Source organism: Coffea arabica, chromosome 11e (genome assembly GCF_036785885.1).
Source record: "Coffea arabica cultivar ET-39 chromosome 11e, Coffea Arabica ET-39 HiFi, whole genome shotgun sequence".
NCBI classification, from domain to species: Eukaryota; Viridiplantae; Streptophyta; class Magnoliopsida; order Gentianales; family Rubiaceae; genus Coffea; species Coffea arabica.
In genome coordinates, this window is record NC_092331.1 from 34,767,417 (window position 1) to 34,780,155 (window position 12,739).

At 42.5% G+C, this 12,739-nt stretch overlaps 20 non-coding genes and 4 pseudogenes across 20 annotated transcripts; all 24 read left to right on the forward strand.

The window, feature by feature from the left end:
• Positions 1-17: 17 nt before the first annotated feature.
• Positions 18-136, forward strand: LOC140023222 (5S ribosomal RNA). The gene has a single exon (XR_011827193.1). It is a non-coding gene; the product is annotated as a 5S ribosomal RNA (ribosomal RNA).
• A 415-nt stretch (positions 137-551) lies between these two features.
• LOC140024590 (5S ribosomal RNA) lies at positions 552-670 on the forward strand. Its single transcript, XR_011828566.1, has one exon. It is a non-coding gene; the product is annotated as a 5S ribosomal RNA (ribosomal RNA).
• A 415-nt stretch (positions 671-1,085) lies between these two features.
• Positions 1,086-1,204, forward strand: LOC140025140 (5S ribosomal RNA; annotated as a pseudogene).
• A 416-nt stretch (positions 1,205-1,620) lies between these two features.
• On the forward strand, positions 1,621-1,739 carry LOC140024906 (5S ribosomal RNA). Its single transcript, XR_011828882.1, has one exon. It is a non-coding gene; the product is annotated as a 5S ribosomal RNA (ribosomal RNA).
• Positions 1,740-2,154: 415 nt separating this feature from the next.
• LOC140024591 (5S ribosomal RNA) lies at positions 2,155-2,273 on the forward strand. The gene has a single exon (XR_011828567.1). It is a non-coding gene; the product is annotated as a 5S ribosomal RNA (ribosomal RNA).
• Positions 2,274-2,688: 415 nt separating this feature from the next.
• Positions 2,689-2,807, forward strand: LOC140025141 (5S ribosomal RNA; annotated as a pseudogene).
• Positions 2,808-3,223: 416 nt separating this feature from the next.
• Positions 3,224-3,342, forward strand: LOC140024907 (5S ribosomal RNA). The gene has a single exon (XR_011828883.1). It is a non-coding gene; the product is annotated as a 5S ribosomal RNA (ribosomal RNA).
• Positions 3,343-3,756: 414 nt separating this feature from the next.
• On the forward strand, positions 3,757-3,875 carry LOC140023591 (5S ribosomal RNA). Its single transcript, XR_011827560.1, has one exon. It is a non-coding gene; the product is annotated as a 5S ribosomal RNA (ribosomal RNA).
• Positions 3,876-4,291: 416 nt separating this feature from the next.
• On the forward strand, positions 4,292-4,410 carry LOC140024965 (5S ribosomal RNA). The gene has a single exon (XR_011828941.1). It is a non-coding gene; the product is annotated as a 5S ribosomal RNA (ribosomal RNA).
• Positions 4,411-4,826: 416 nt separating this feature from the next.
• Positions 4,827-4,945, forward strand: LOC140024633 (5S ribosomal RNA). The gene has a single exon (XR_011828609.1). It is a non-coding gene; the product is annotated as a 5S ribosomal RNA (ribosomal RNA).
• A 414-nt stretch (positions 4,946-5,359) lies between these two features.
• Positions 5,360-5,478, forward strand: LOC140021862 (5S ribosomal RNA). Its single transcript, XR_011825844.1, has one exon. It is a non-coding gene; the product is annotated as a 5S ribosomal RNA (ribosomal RNA).
• A 416-nt stretch (positions 5,479-5,894) lies between these two features.
• LOC140023223 (5S ribosomal RNA) lies at positions 5,895-6,013 on the forward strand. Its single transcript, XR_011827194.1, has one exon. It is a non-coding gene; the product is annotated as a 5S ribosomal RNA (ribosomal RNA).
• A 415-nt stretch (positions 6,014-6,428) lies between these two features.
• On the forward strand, positions 6,429-6,547 carry LOC140025114 (5S ribosomal RNA; annotated as a pseudogene).
• Positions 6,548-6,964: 417 nt separating this feature from the next.
• LOC140025065 (5S ribosomal RNA) lies at positions 6,965-7,083 on the forward strand. The gene has a single exon (XR_011829042.1). It is a non-coding gene; the product is annotated as a 5S ribosomal RNA (ribosomal RNA).
• Positions 7,084-7,499: 416 nt separating this feature from the next.
• Positions 7,500-7,618, forward strand: LOC140023592 (5S ribosomal RNA). The gene has a single exon (XR_011827561.1). It is a non-coding gene; the product is annotated as a 5S ribosomal RNA (ribosomal RNA).
• A 416-nt stretch (positions 7,619-8,034) lies between these two features.
• On the forward strand, positions 8,035-8,153 carry LOC140024634 (5S ribosomal RNA). The gene has a single exon (XR_011828610.1). It is a non-coding gene; the product is annotated as a 5S ribosomal RNA (ribosomal RNA).
• Positions 8,154-8,567: 414 nt separating this feature from the next.
• On the forward strand, positions 8,568-8,686 carry LOC140023593 (5S ribosomal RNA). Its single transcript, XR_011827562.1, has one exon. It is a non-coding gene; the product is annotated as a 5S ribosomal RNA (ribosomal RNA).
• Positions 8,687-9,102: 416 nt separating this feature from the next.
• Positions 9,103-9,221, forward strand: LOC140024966 (5S ribosomal RNA). Its single transcript, XR_011828942.1, has one exon. It is a non-coding gene; the product is annotated as a 5S ribosomal RNA (ribosomal RNA).
• A 416-nt stretch (positions 9,222-9,637) lies between these two features.
• On the forward strand, positions 9,638-9,756 carry LOC140025115 (5S ribosomal RNA; annotated as a pseudogene).
• Positions 9,757-10,173: 417 nt separating this feature from the next.
• Positions 10,174-10,292, forward strand: LOC140025066 (5S ribosomal RNA). The gene has a single exon (XR_011829043.1). It is a non-coding gene; the product is annotated as a 5S ribosomal RNA (ribosomal RNA).
• A 416-nt stretch (positions 10,293-10,708) lies between these two features.
• On the forward strand, positions 10,709-10,827 carry LOC140023594 (5S ribosomal RNA). Its single transcript, XR_011827563.1, has one exon. It is a non-coding gene; the product is annotated as a 5S ribosomal RNA (ribosomal RNA).
• A 416-nt stretch (positions 10,828-11,243) lies between these two features.
• LOC140025053 (5S ribosomal RNA) lies at positions 11,244-11,362 on the forward strand. The gene has a single exon (XR_011829030.1). It is a non-coding gene; the product is annotated as a 5S ribosomal RNA (ribosomal RNA).
• Positions 11,363-11,778: 416 nt separating this feature from the next.
• LOC140024635 (5S ribosomal RNA) lies at positions 11,779-11,897 on the forward strand. Its single transcript, XR_011828611.1, has one exon. It is a non-coding gene; the product is annotated as a 5S ribosomal RNA (ribosomal RNA).
• Positions 11,898-12,311: 414 nt separating this feature from the next.
• LOC140021863 (5S ribosomal RNA) lies at positions 12,312-12,430 on the forward strand. Its single transcript, XR_011825845.1, has one exon. It is a non-coding gene; the product is annotated as a 5S ribosomal RNA (ribosomal RNA).
• The last annotated feature ends 309 nt before the right edge of the window (positions 12,431-12,739 follow it).

Here is a 12,739-nt window from a genome sequence, read left to right on the forward strand (position 1 = left end):
AGCGAAAGGAATATGGCGGGTGCGATCATACCAGCACTAATGCACCGGATCCCATCAGAACTTCGAAATTAAGCGTGTTTGGGCGAGAGTAGTACTTGGATTGGTGACCCCCTGGGAAGTCCTCGTGTTGCACCCCTCTCTTTTTTGTTTCGAAATTCAAATTTCCTATTCGTTCTTTATCCTGTAGTAATTTAGCTCAGTCGGAACGATTGCTTAATATTTTGCTTCTTGTCGAAGCGTGAAGGAGGATCTGAAGGCGCGAGACAAATCAGGAACGGTACGGCTCGATCAAAGCCCGGATCGTCGCTCAAATTTGTCGGCGCAAATGTATCACCGCAAGCGTGAAGGATTGATTTCATGATAATTTAGAGTTGCGGGATGATGGAAAAAAACAGGGTGCAAATCAATAACAAAAAAAAATATAAAGTAAATAAATAAAAGAATAAGAGGAAAATGCTTCAATTGACGCTTAAAATGAATTCCGGTCTAGAAAAGCCACACTGCTTCGCTGGACGGGGTAGTTTAAAAGAATAAAGCGAAAGGAACGTTGTGGGTGCGATCATACCAGCACTAATGCACCGTATCCAATCAGAACTCCGAAGTTAAGCGTGCTTGGGCGTGAGCAGTATTAGGATGGGTGACCCCCTGGGAATTCCTCTTGTTGCACCCCTCTCTTTTTTGTTTCGAAATTCAAATTTTCTATTCGTTCTTTATCCTGTAGTAATTTAGGTCCTTCGGAACGATTGCTTTATATTTTGCTTCTTCTCGAAGCATGAAGGCGGATCTGAAGGCGCGAGACAAATCAGGAACGGAACGGCTCGATCAAAGCCCGGATCATCGCTCAAATTTGTCGGCGCAAATGTATCAGCGCTAGCGTGATGGATTGATTTGATGACAATTTATTGTTGCGCGATGAGGGAAAAAAACAGGGTGCAAATCAATAACAAAAAAAATATGAAAGCAAAAAAACAAAAGGATAAGAAAAAAATGCTTGAATTGACGCTTAAAATGAATTTCGGTCTAGAAAAGCCACACTGCTTCGCAGGACGGGGTAGTTTAAAAGAATAAAGCGAAAGGAACATGGCAGGTACGATCATACCAGCACTAATGCACCGGATCACATCAGAACTCCGAAGTTCAGCATGCTTGGTCGAGAGTAGTACTAGGATGGGTGACCCCCTAGGAATTCCTCTTGTTGCACCCCTCTCTTTTTTCTTTCGAAATTCAAATTTTCTATTCGTTCTTTATCCTGTAGTAATTTAGGTCCTTCGGAACGATTGCTTTATATTTTGCTTCTTCTCGAAGCATGAAGGCGGATCTGAAGGCGCGAGACAAATCAGGAACGGTACGGCTCGATCAAAGCCCGGATCGTCGCTCAAATTTGTCGGCGCAAATGTATCAGCGCAAGCGTGAAGGATTGATTTCATGATAATTTAGAGTTGCGGGATGATGGAAAAAAACAGGGGGCAAATCAATGACAAAAAAAAATATGAAAGCAAATAAATAAAAGGATAATAGGAAAATGCTTGAATTGACGCTTAAAATGAATTTCGGTCTAGAAAAGCCAAACTGCTTCGCAGGACGGGGTAGTTTAAAAGAATAAAGCGAAAGGAATATGGCGGGTGCGATCATACCAGCACTAATGCACCGGATCCCATCAGAACTTCGAAATTAAGCGTGTTTGGGCGAGAGTAATACTTGGATTGGTGACCCCCTGGAAAGTCCTCGTGTTGCACCCCTCTCTTTTTTGTTTCGAAATCCAAATTTCCTATTCGTTCTTTATCCTGTAGTAATTTAGCTCAGTCGGAACGATTGCTTAATATTTTGCTTCTTGTCGAAGCGTGAAGGAGGATCTGAAGGCGCGAGACAAATCAGGAACGGTACGGCTCGATCAAAGCCCGGATCGTCGCTCAAATTTGTCGGCGCAAATGTATCACCGCAAGCGTGAAGGATTGATTTCATGATAATTTAGAGTTGCGGGATGATGGAAAAAAACAGGGTGCAAATCAATAACAAAAAAAAATATAAAGTAAATAAATAAAAGAATAAGAGGAAAATGCTTCAATTGACGCTTAAAATGAATTCCGGTCTAGAAAAGCCACACTGCTTCGCTGGACGGGGTAGTTTAAAAGAATAAAGCGAAAGGAACGTTGTGGGTGCGATCATACCAGCACTAATGCACCGTATCCAATCAGAACTCCGAAGTTAAGCGTGCTTGGGCGTGAGCAGTATTAGGATGGGTGACCCCCTGGGAATTCCTCTTGTTGCACCCCTCTCTTTTTTGTTTCGAAATTCAAATTTTCTATTCGTTCTTTATCCTGTAGTAATTTAGGTCCTTCGGAACGATTGCTTTATATTTTGCTTCTTCTCGAAGCATGAAGGCGGATCTGAAGGCGCGAGACAAATCAGGAACGGTACGGCTCGATCAAAGCCCGGATCATCGCTCAAATTTGTCGGCGCAAATGTATCAGCGCTAGCGTGATGGATTGATTTGATGACAATTTATTGTTGCGCGATTTGGGAAAAAAACAGGGTGCAAATCAATAACAAAAAAAATATGAAAGCAAAAAAACAAAAGGATAAGAAAAAAATGCTTGAATTGACGCTTAAAATGAATTTCGGTCTAGAAAAGCCACACTGCTTCGCAGGACGGGGTAGTTTAAAAGAATAAAGCGAAAGGAACATGGCAGGTACGATCATACCAGCACTAATGCACCGGATCACATCAGAACTCCGAAGTTCAGCATGCTTGGTCGAGAGTAGTACTAGGATGGGTGACCCCCTAGGAATTCCTCTTGTTGCACCCCTCTCTTTTTTCTTTCGAAATTCAAATTTTCTATTCGTTCTTTATCCTGTAGTAATTTAGGTCCTTCGGAACGATTGCTTTATATTTTGCTTCTTCTCGAAGCATGAAGGCGGATCTGAAGGCGCGAGACAAATCAGGAACGGTACGGCTCGATCAAAGCCCGGATCGTCGCTCAAATTTGTCGGCGCAAATGTATCAGCGCAAGCGTGAAGGATTGATTTCATGATAATTTAGAGTTGCGGGATGATGGAAAAAAACAGGGGGCAAATCAATGACAAAAAAAAATATGAAAGCAAATAAATAAAAGGATAATAGGAAAATGCTTGAATTGACGCTTAAAATGAATTTCGGTCTAGAAAAGCCAAACTGCTTCGCAGGACGGGGTAGTTTAAAAGAATAAAGCGAAAGGAATATGGCGGGTGCGATCATACCAGCACTAATGCACCGGATCCCATCAGAACTTCGAAATTAAGCGTGTTTGGGCGAGAGTAATACTTGGATTGGTGACCCCCTGGAAAGTCCTCGTGTTGCACCCCTCTCTTTTTTGTTTCGAAATCCAAATTTCCTATTCGTTCTTTATCCTGTAGTAATTTAGCTCCGTCGGAACGATTGCTTAATATTTTGCTTCTTGTCGAAGCGTGAAGGAGGATCTGAAGGCGCGAGACAAATCAGGAACGGTACGGCTAGATCAAAACCCGGATCGTCGCTCAAATTTGTCGGCGCAAATGTATAACCGCAAGCGTGAAGGATTGATTTCATGATAATTTAGAGTTGCGGGATGATGGAAAAAAATAGGGTGCAAATCAATAACAAAAAAAATATAAAGTAAATAAATAAAAGGATAAGAGGAAAATGCTTCAATTGACGCTTAAAATGAATTCCGGTCTAGAAAAGCCACACTGCTTCGCAGGACAGGGTAGTTTAAAAGAATAAAGCGAAAGGAACGTTGTGGGTGCGATCATACCAGCACTAATGCACCGTATCCCATCAGAACTCCGAAGTTAAGCGTGCTTGGACGTAAGCAGTATTAGGATGGGTGACCCCCTGGGAAGTCCTCGTGTTGCACCCCTCTCTTTTTTGTTTCGAAATCCAAATTTCCTATTCGTTCTTTATCCTGTAGTAATTTAGCTCCGTCGGAACGATTGCTTAATATTTTGCTTCTTGTCGAAGCGTGAAGGAGGATCTGAAGGCGCGAGACAAATCAGGAACGGTACGGCTCGATCAAAGCCCAGATTGTCGCTCAAATTTGTCGGCGCAAATGTATCAGCGCAAGCGTGAAGGATTGATTTCATTATAATTTAGAGTTGCGGGATGATGGAAAAAAACAGGGGGCAAATCAATATAAAAAAAAAATATGAAAGCAAATAAATAAAAGGATAATAGGAAAATGCTTGAATTGACGCTTAAAATGAATTTCGGTTTAGAAAAGCCACACTGCTTCGCAGGACGGGGTAGTTTAAAAGAATAAAGCGAAAGGAATATGGCGGGTGCGATCATACCAGCACTAATGCACCGGATCCCATCAGAACTTCGAAATTAAGCGTGTTTGGGCGAGAGGAGCACTTGGATTGGTGACCCCCTGGGAAGTCCTCGTGTTGCACCCCTCTCTTTTTTGTTTCGAAATCCAAATTTCCTATTCGTTCTTTATCCTGTAGTAATTTAGCTCCGTCGGAACGATTGCTTAATATTTTGCTTCTTGTCGAAGCGTGAAGGAGGATCTGAAGGCGCGAGACAAATCAGGAACGGTACGGCTCGATCAAAGCCCGGATCGTCGCTCAAATTTGTCGGCGCAAATGTATCACCGCAAGCGTGAAGGATTGACTTCATGATAATTTAGAGTTGCGGGATGATGGAAAAAAATAGGGGGCAAATCAATATAAAAAAAAAATATGAAAGCAAATAAATAAAAGGATAATAGGAAAATGCTTGAATTGACGCTTAAAATGAATTTCGGTCTAGAAAAGCCCCACTGCTTCGCAGGACGGGGTAGTTTAAAAGAATAAAGCGAAAGGAATATGGCGGGTGCGATCATACCAGCACTAATGCACCGGATCCCATCAGAACTTCGAAATTAAGCGTGTTTGGGCGAGAGTAGCACTTGGATTGGTGACCCCCTGGGAAGTCCTCGTGTTGCACCCCTCTCTTTTTTGTTTCGAAATCCAAATTTCCTATTCGTTCTTTATCCTGTAGTAATTTAGCTCCGTCGGAACGATTGCTTAATATTTTGCTTCTTGTCGAAGCGTGAAGGAGGATCTGAAGGCGCGAGACAAATCAGGAACGGTACGGCTCGATCAAAGCCCGGATCGTCGCCCAAATTTGTCGGCGCAAATGTATCACCGCAAGCGTGAAGGATTGATTTCATGATAATTTAGAGTTGCGGGATGATGGAAAAAAACAGGGTGCAAATCAATAACAAAAAAAATATAAAGTAAATAAATAAAAGGATAAGAGGAAAATGCTTCAATTGACGCTTAAAATGAATTCCGGTCTAGAAAAGCCACACTGCTTCGCAGGACAGGGTAGTTTAAAAGAATAAAGCGAAAGGAACGTTGTGGGTGCGATCATACCAGCACTAATGCACCGTATCCCATCAGAACTCCGAAGTTAAGCGTGCTTGGGCGTAAGCAGTATTAGGATGGGTGACCCCCTGGGAAGTCCTCGTGTTGCACCCCTCTCTTTTTTGTTTCGAAATCCAAATTTCCTATTCGTTCTTTATCCTGTAGTAATTTAGCTCCGTCGGAACGATTGCTTAATATTTTGCTTCTTGTCGAAGCGTGAAGGAGGATCTGAAGGCGCGAGACAAATCAGGAACGGTACGGCTCGATCAAATCCCGGATCGTCGCTCAAATTTGTCGGCGCAAATGTATCAGCGCAAGCGTGAAGGATTGATTTCATGATAATTTAGAGTTGCAGGATGATGGAAAAAAACAGGGGGCAAATCAATAACAAAAAAAAAAATGAAAGCAAATAAATAAAAGGATAATAGGAAAACACTTGAATTGACGCTTAAAATTAATTTCGGTCTAGAAAAGCTACACTGCTTCGCAGGACGGGGTAGTTTAAAAGAATAAAGCGAAAGGAATATGGCGGGTGCGATCATACCAGCACTAATGCACCGGATCCCATCAGAACTTCGAAATTAAGCGTGTTTGGGCGAGAGTAGTACTTGGATTGGTGACCCCCTGGGAAGTCCTCGTGTTGCACCCCTCTCTTTTTTGTTTCGAAATCCAAATTTTCTATTCGTTCTTTATCCTGTAGTAATTTAGCTCCGTCGGAACGATTGCTTAATATTTTGCTTCTTGTCGAAGCGTGAAGGAGGATCTGAAGGCGCGAGACAAATCAGGAACGGTACGGCTCGATCAAAGCCCGGATCGTCGCTCAAATTTGTCGGCGCAAATATATCAGCGCAAGCGTGAAGGATTGATTTCATGATAATTTAGAGTTGCGGGATGATGGAAAAAAACAGGGGGCAAATCAATAAAAAAAAAAATATGAAAGCAAATAAATAAAAGGATAATAGGAAAATGCTTGAATTGACGCTTAAAATGAATTTCGGTCTAGAAAAGCCACACTGCTTCGCAGGACGGGGTAGTTTAAAAGAATAAAGCGAAAGGAATATGGCGGGTGCGATCATACCAGCACTAATGCACCGGATCCCATCAGAACTTCGAAATTAAGCGTGTTTGGGCGAGAGTAGCACTTGGATTGGTGACCCCCTGGGAAGTCCTCGTGTTCCACCCCTCTCTTTTTTGTTTCGAAATCCAAATTTCCTATTCGTTCTTTATCCTGTAGTAATTTAGCTCCGTCGGAACGATTGCTTAATATTTTGCTTCTTGTCGAAGCGTGAAGGAGGATCTGAAGGCGCGAGACAAATTAGGAACGGTACGGCTCGATCAAAGCCCGGATCGTCGCTCAAATTTGTCGGCGCAAATGTATCAGCGCAAGCGTGAAGGATTGATTTCATGATAATTTAGAGTTGCGGGATGATGGAAAAAAACAGGGGGCAAATCAATAACAAAAAAAAAATATGAAAGCAAATAAATAAAAGGATAATAGGAAAATGCTTGAATTGACGCTTAAAATGAATTTCGGTCTAGAAAAGCCACACTGCTTCGCAGGACGGGGTAGTTTAAAAGAATAAAGCGAAAGGAATATGGCGGGTGCTTTCATACCAGCACTAATGCACCGGATCCCATCAGAACTTCGAAATTAAGCGTGTTTGGGCGAGAGTAGTACTTGGATTGGTGACCCCCTGGGGAGTCCTCGTGTTGCACCCCTCTCTTTTTTGTTTCGAAATCCAAATTTCCTATTCGTTCTTTATCCTGTAGTAATTCAGCTCCGTCGGAACGATTGCTTAATATTTTGCTTCTTGTCGAAGCGTGAAGGAGGATCTGAAGGCGCGAGACAAATCAGGAACGGTACGGCTCGATCAAAGCCCGGATCGTCGCTCAAATTTGTCGGCGCAAATGTATCAGCGCAAGCGTGAAGGATTGATTTCATGATAATTTAGAGTTGCGGGATGATTGAAAAAAACAGGGGGCAAATCCATAACAAAAAAAAATATGAAAGCAAATAAATAAAAGGATAAGAGGAAAATGCTTCAATTGACGCTTAAAATGAATTCCGGTCTAGAAAAGCCACACTGCTTCGCAGGACAGGGTAGTTTAAAAGAATAAAGCGAAAGGAACGTTGTGGGTGCGATCATACCAGCACTAATGCACCGTATCCCATCAGAACTCCGAAGTTAAGCGTGCTTGGACGTAAGCAGTATTAGGATGGGTGACCCCCTGGGAAGTCCTCGTGTTGCACCCCTCTCTTTTTTGTTTCGAAATCCAAATTTCCTATTCGTTCTTTATCCTGTAGTAATTTAGCTCCGTCGGAACGATTGCTTAATATTTTGCTTCTTGTCGAAGCGTGAAGGAGGATCTGAAGGCGCGAGACAAATCAGGAACGGTACGGCTCGATCAAAGCCCAGATTGTCGCTCAAATTTGTCGGCGCAAATGTATCAGCGCAAGCGTGAAGGATTGATTTCATTATAATTTAGAGTTGCGGGATGATGGAAAAAAACAGGGGGCAAATCAATATAAAAAAAAAATATGAAAGCAAATAAATAAAAGGATAATAGGAAAATGCTTGAATTGACGCTTAAAATGAATTTCGGTCTAGAAAAGCCCCACTGCTTCGCAGGACGGGGTAGTTTAAAAGAATAAAGCGAAAGGAATATGGCGGGTGCGATCATACCAGCACTAATGCACCGGATCCCATCAGAACTTCGAAATTAAGCGTGTTTGGGCGAGAGTAGCACTTGGATTGGTGACCCCCTGGGAAGTCCTCGTGTTGCACCCCTCTCTTTTTTGTTTCGAAATCCAAATTTCCTATTCGTTCTTTATCCTGTAGTAATTTAGCTCCGTCGGAACGATTGCTTAATATTTTGCTTCTTGTCGAAGCGTGAAGGAGGATCTGAAGGCGCGAGACAAATCAGGAACGGTACGGCTCGATCAAAGCCCGGATCGTCGCCCAAATTTGTCGGCGCAAATGTATCACCGCAAGCGTGAAGGATTGATTTCATGATAATTTAGAGTTGCGGGATGATGGAAAAAAACAGGGTGCAAATCAATAACAAAAAAAATATAAAGTAAATAAATAAAAGGATAAGAGGAAAATGCTTCAATTGACGCTTAAAATGAATTCCGGTCTAGAAAAGCCACACTGCTTCGCAGGACAGGGTAGTTTAAAAGAATAAAGCGAAAGGAACGTTGTGGGTGCGATCATACCAGCACTAATGCACCGTATCCCATCAGAACTCCGAAGTTAAGCGTGCTTGGACGTAAGCAGTATTAGGATGGGTGACCCCCTGGGAAGTCCTCGTGTTGCACCCCTCTCTTTTTTGTTTCGAAATCCAAATTTCCTATTCGTTCTTTATCCTGTAGTAATTTAGCTCCGTCGGAACGATTGCTTAATATTTTGCTTCTTGTCGAAGCGTGAAGGAGGATCTGAAGGCGCGAGACAAATCAGGAACGGTACGGCTCGATCAAAGCCCAGATTGTCGCTCAAATTTGTCGGCGCAAATGTATCAGCGCAAGCGTGAAGGATTGATTTCATTATAATTTAGAGTTGCGGGATGATGGAAAAAAACAGGGGGCAAATCAATATAAAAAAAAAATATGAAAGCAAATAAATAAAAGGATAATAGGAAAATGCTTGAATTGACGCTTAAAATGAATTTCGGTTTAGAAAAGCCACACTGCTTCGCAGGACGGGGTAGTTTAAAAGAATAAAGCGAAAGGAATATGGCGGGTGCGATCATACCAGCACTAATGCACCGGATCCCATCAGAACTTCGAAATTAAGCGTGTTTGGGCGAGAGGAGCACTTGGATTGGTGACCCCCTGGGAAGTCCTCGTGTTGCACCCCTCTCTTTTTTGTTTCGAAATCCAAATTTCCTATTCGTTCTTTATCCTGTAGTAATTTAGCTCCGTCGGAACGATTGCTTAATATTTTGCTTCTTGTCGAAGCGTGAAGGAGGATCTGAAGGCGCGAGACAAATCAGGAACGGTACGGCTCGATCAAAGCCCGGATCGTCGCTCAAATTTGTCGGCGCAAATATATCAGCGCAAGCGTGAAGGATTGATTTCATGATAATTTAGAGTTGCGGGATGATGGAAAAAAACAGGGGGCAAATCAATAAAAAAAAAAAATATGAAAGCAAATAAATAAAAGGATAATAGGAAAATGCTTGAATTGACGCTTAAAATGAATTTCGGTCTAGAAAAGCCACACTGCTTCGCAGGACGGGGTAGTTTAAAAGAATAAAGCGAAAGGAATATGGCGGGTGCGATCATACCAGCACTAATGCACCGGATCCCATCAGAACTTCGAAATTAAGCGTGTTTGGGCGAGAGTAGCACTTGGATTGGTGACCCCCTGGGAAGTCCTCGTGTTCCACCCCTCTCTTTTTTGTTTCGAAATCCAAATTTCCTATTCGTTCTTTATCCTGTAGTAATTTAGCTCCGTCGGAACGATTGCTTAATATTTTGCTTCTTGTCGAAGCGTGAAGGAGGATCTGAAGGCGCGAGACAAATTAGGAACGGTACGGCTCGATCAAAGCCCGGATCGTCGCTCAAATTTGTCGGCGCAAATGTATCAGCGCAAGCGTGAAGGATTGATTTCATGATAATTTAGAGTTGCGGGATGATGGAAAAAAACAGGGGGCAAATCAATAACAAAAAAAAAATATGAAAGCAAATAAATAAAAGGATAATAGGAAAATGCTTGAATTGACGCTTAAAATGAATTTCGGTCTAGAAAAGCCACACTGCTTCGCAGGACGGGGTAGTTTAAAAGAATAAAGCGAAAGGAATATGGCGGGTGCTTTCATACCAGCACTAATGCACCGGATCCCATCAGAACTTCGAAATTAAGCGTGTTTGGGCGAGAGTAGTACTTGGATTGGTGACCCCCTGGGGAGTCCTCGTGTTGCACCCCTCTCTTTTTTGTTTCGAAATCCAAATTTCCTATTCGTTCTTTATCCTGTAGTAATTCAGCTCCGTCGGAACGATTGCTTAATATTTTGCTTCTTGTCGAAGCGTGAAGGAGGATCTGAAGGCGCGAGACAAATCAGGAACGGTACGGCTCGATCAAAGCCCGGATCGTCGCTCAAATTTGTCGGCGCAAATGTATCAGCGCAAGCGTGAAGGATTGATTTCATGATAATTTAGAGTTGCGGGATGATTGAAAAAAACAGGGGGCAAATCCATAACAAAAAAAAATATGAAAGTAAATAAATAAAAGGATAAGAGGAAAATGCTTCAATTGACGCTTAAAATGAATTCCGGTCTAGAAAAGCCACACTGCTTCGCAGGACAGGGTAGTTTAAAAGAATAAAGCGAAAGGAACGTTGTGGGTGCGATCATACCAGCACTAATGCACCGTATCCCATCAGAACTCCGAAGTTAAGCGTGCTTGGACGTAAGCAGTATTAGGATGGGTGACCCCCTGGGAAGTCCTCGTGTTGCACCCCTCTCTTTTTTGTTTCGAAATCCAAATTTCCTATTCGTTCTTTATCCTGTAGTAATTTAGCTCCGTCGGAACGATTGCTTAATATTTTGCTTCTTGTCGAAGCGTGAAGGAGGATCTGAAGGCGCGAGACAAATCAGGAACGGTACGGCTCGATCAAAGCCCAGATTGTCGCTCAAATTTGTCGGCGCAAATGTATCAGCGCAAGCGTGAAGGATTGATTTCATTATAATTTAGAGTTGCGGGATGATGGAAAAAAACAGGGGGCAAATCAATATAAAAAAAAAATATGAAAGCAAATAAATAAAAGGATAATAGGAAAATGCTTGAATTGACGCTTAAAATGAATTTCGGTTTAGAAAAGCCACACTGCTTCGCAGGACGGGGTAGTTTAAAAGAATAAAGCGAAAGGAATATGGCGGGTGCGATCATACCAGCACTAATGCACCGGATCCCATCAGAACTTCGAAATTAAGCGTGTTTGGGCGAGAGGAGCACTTGGATTGGGGACCCCCTGGGAAGTCCTCGTGTTGCACCCCTCTCTTTTTTGTTTCGAAATCCAAATTTCCTATTCGTTCTTTATCCTGTAGTAATTTAGCTCCGTCGGAACGATTGCTTAATATTTTGCTTCTTGTCGAAGCGTGAAGGAGGATCTGAAGGCGCGAGACAAATCAGGAACGGTACGGCTCGATCAAAGCCCGGATCGTCGCTCAAATTTGTCGGCGCAAATGTATCACCGCAAGCGTGAAGGATTGACTTCATGATAATTTAGAGTTGCGGGATGATGGAAAAAAATAGGGGGCAAATCAATATAAAAAAAAAATATGAAAGCAAATAAATAAAAGGATAATAGGAAAATGCTTGAATTGACGCTTAAAATGAATTTCGGTCTAGAAAAGCCCCACTGCTTCGCAGGACGGGGTAGTTTAAAAGAATAAAGCGAAAGGAATATGGCGGGTGCGATCATACCAGCACTAATGCACCGGATCCCATCAGAACTTCGAAATTAAGCGTGTTTGGGCGAGAGTAGCACTTGGATTGGTGACCCCCTGGGAAGTCCTCGTGTTGCACCCCTCTCTTTTTTGTTTCGAAATCCAAATTTCCTATTCGTTCTTTATCCTGTAGTAATTTAGCTCCGTCGGAACGATTGCTTAATATTTTGCTTCTTGTCGAAGCGTGAAGGAGGATCTGAAGGCGCGAAACAAATCAGGAACGGTACGGCTCGATCAAAGCCCGGATCGTCGCCCAAATTTGTCGGCGCAAATGTATCACCGCAAGCGTGAAGGATTGATTTCATGATAATTTAGAGTTGCGGGATGATGGAAAAAAACAGGGTGCAAATCAATAACAAAAAAAATATAAAGTAAATAAATAAAAGGATAAGAGGAAAATGCTTCAATTGACGCTTAAAATGAATTCCGGTCTAGAAAAGCCACACTGCTTCGCAGGACAGGGTAGTTTAAAAGAATAAAGCGAAAGGAACGTTGTGGGTGCGATCATACCAGCACTAATGCACCGTATCCCATCAGAACTCCGAAGTTAAGCGTGCTTGGGCGTAAGCAGTATTAGGATGGGTGACCCCCTGGGAAGTCCTCGTGTTGCACCCCTCTCTTTTTTGTTTCGAAATCCAAATTTCCTATTCGTTCTTTATCCTGTAGTAATTTAGCTCCGTCGGAACGATTGCTTAATATTTTGCTTCTTGTCGAAGCGTGAAGGAGGATCTGAAGGCGCGAGACAAATCAGGAACGGTACGGCTCGATCAAAGCCCAGATCGTCGCTCAAATTTGTCGGCGCAAATGTATCAGCGCAAGCGTGAAGGATTGATTTCATGATAATTTAGAGTTGCAGGATGATGGAAAAAAACAGGGGGCAAATCAATAACAAAAAAAAAAATGAAAGCAAATAAATAAAAGGAT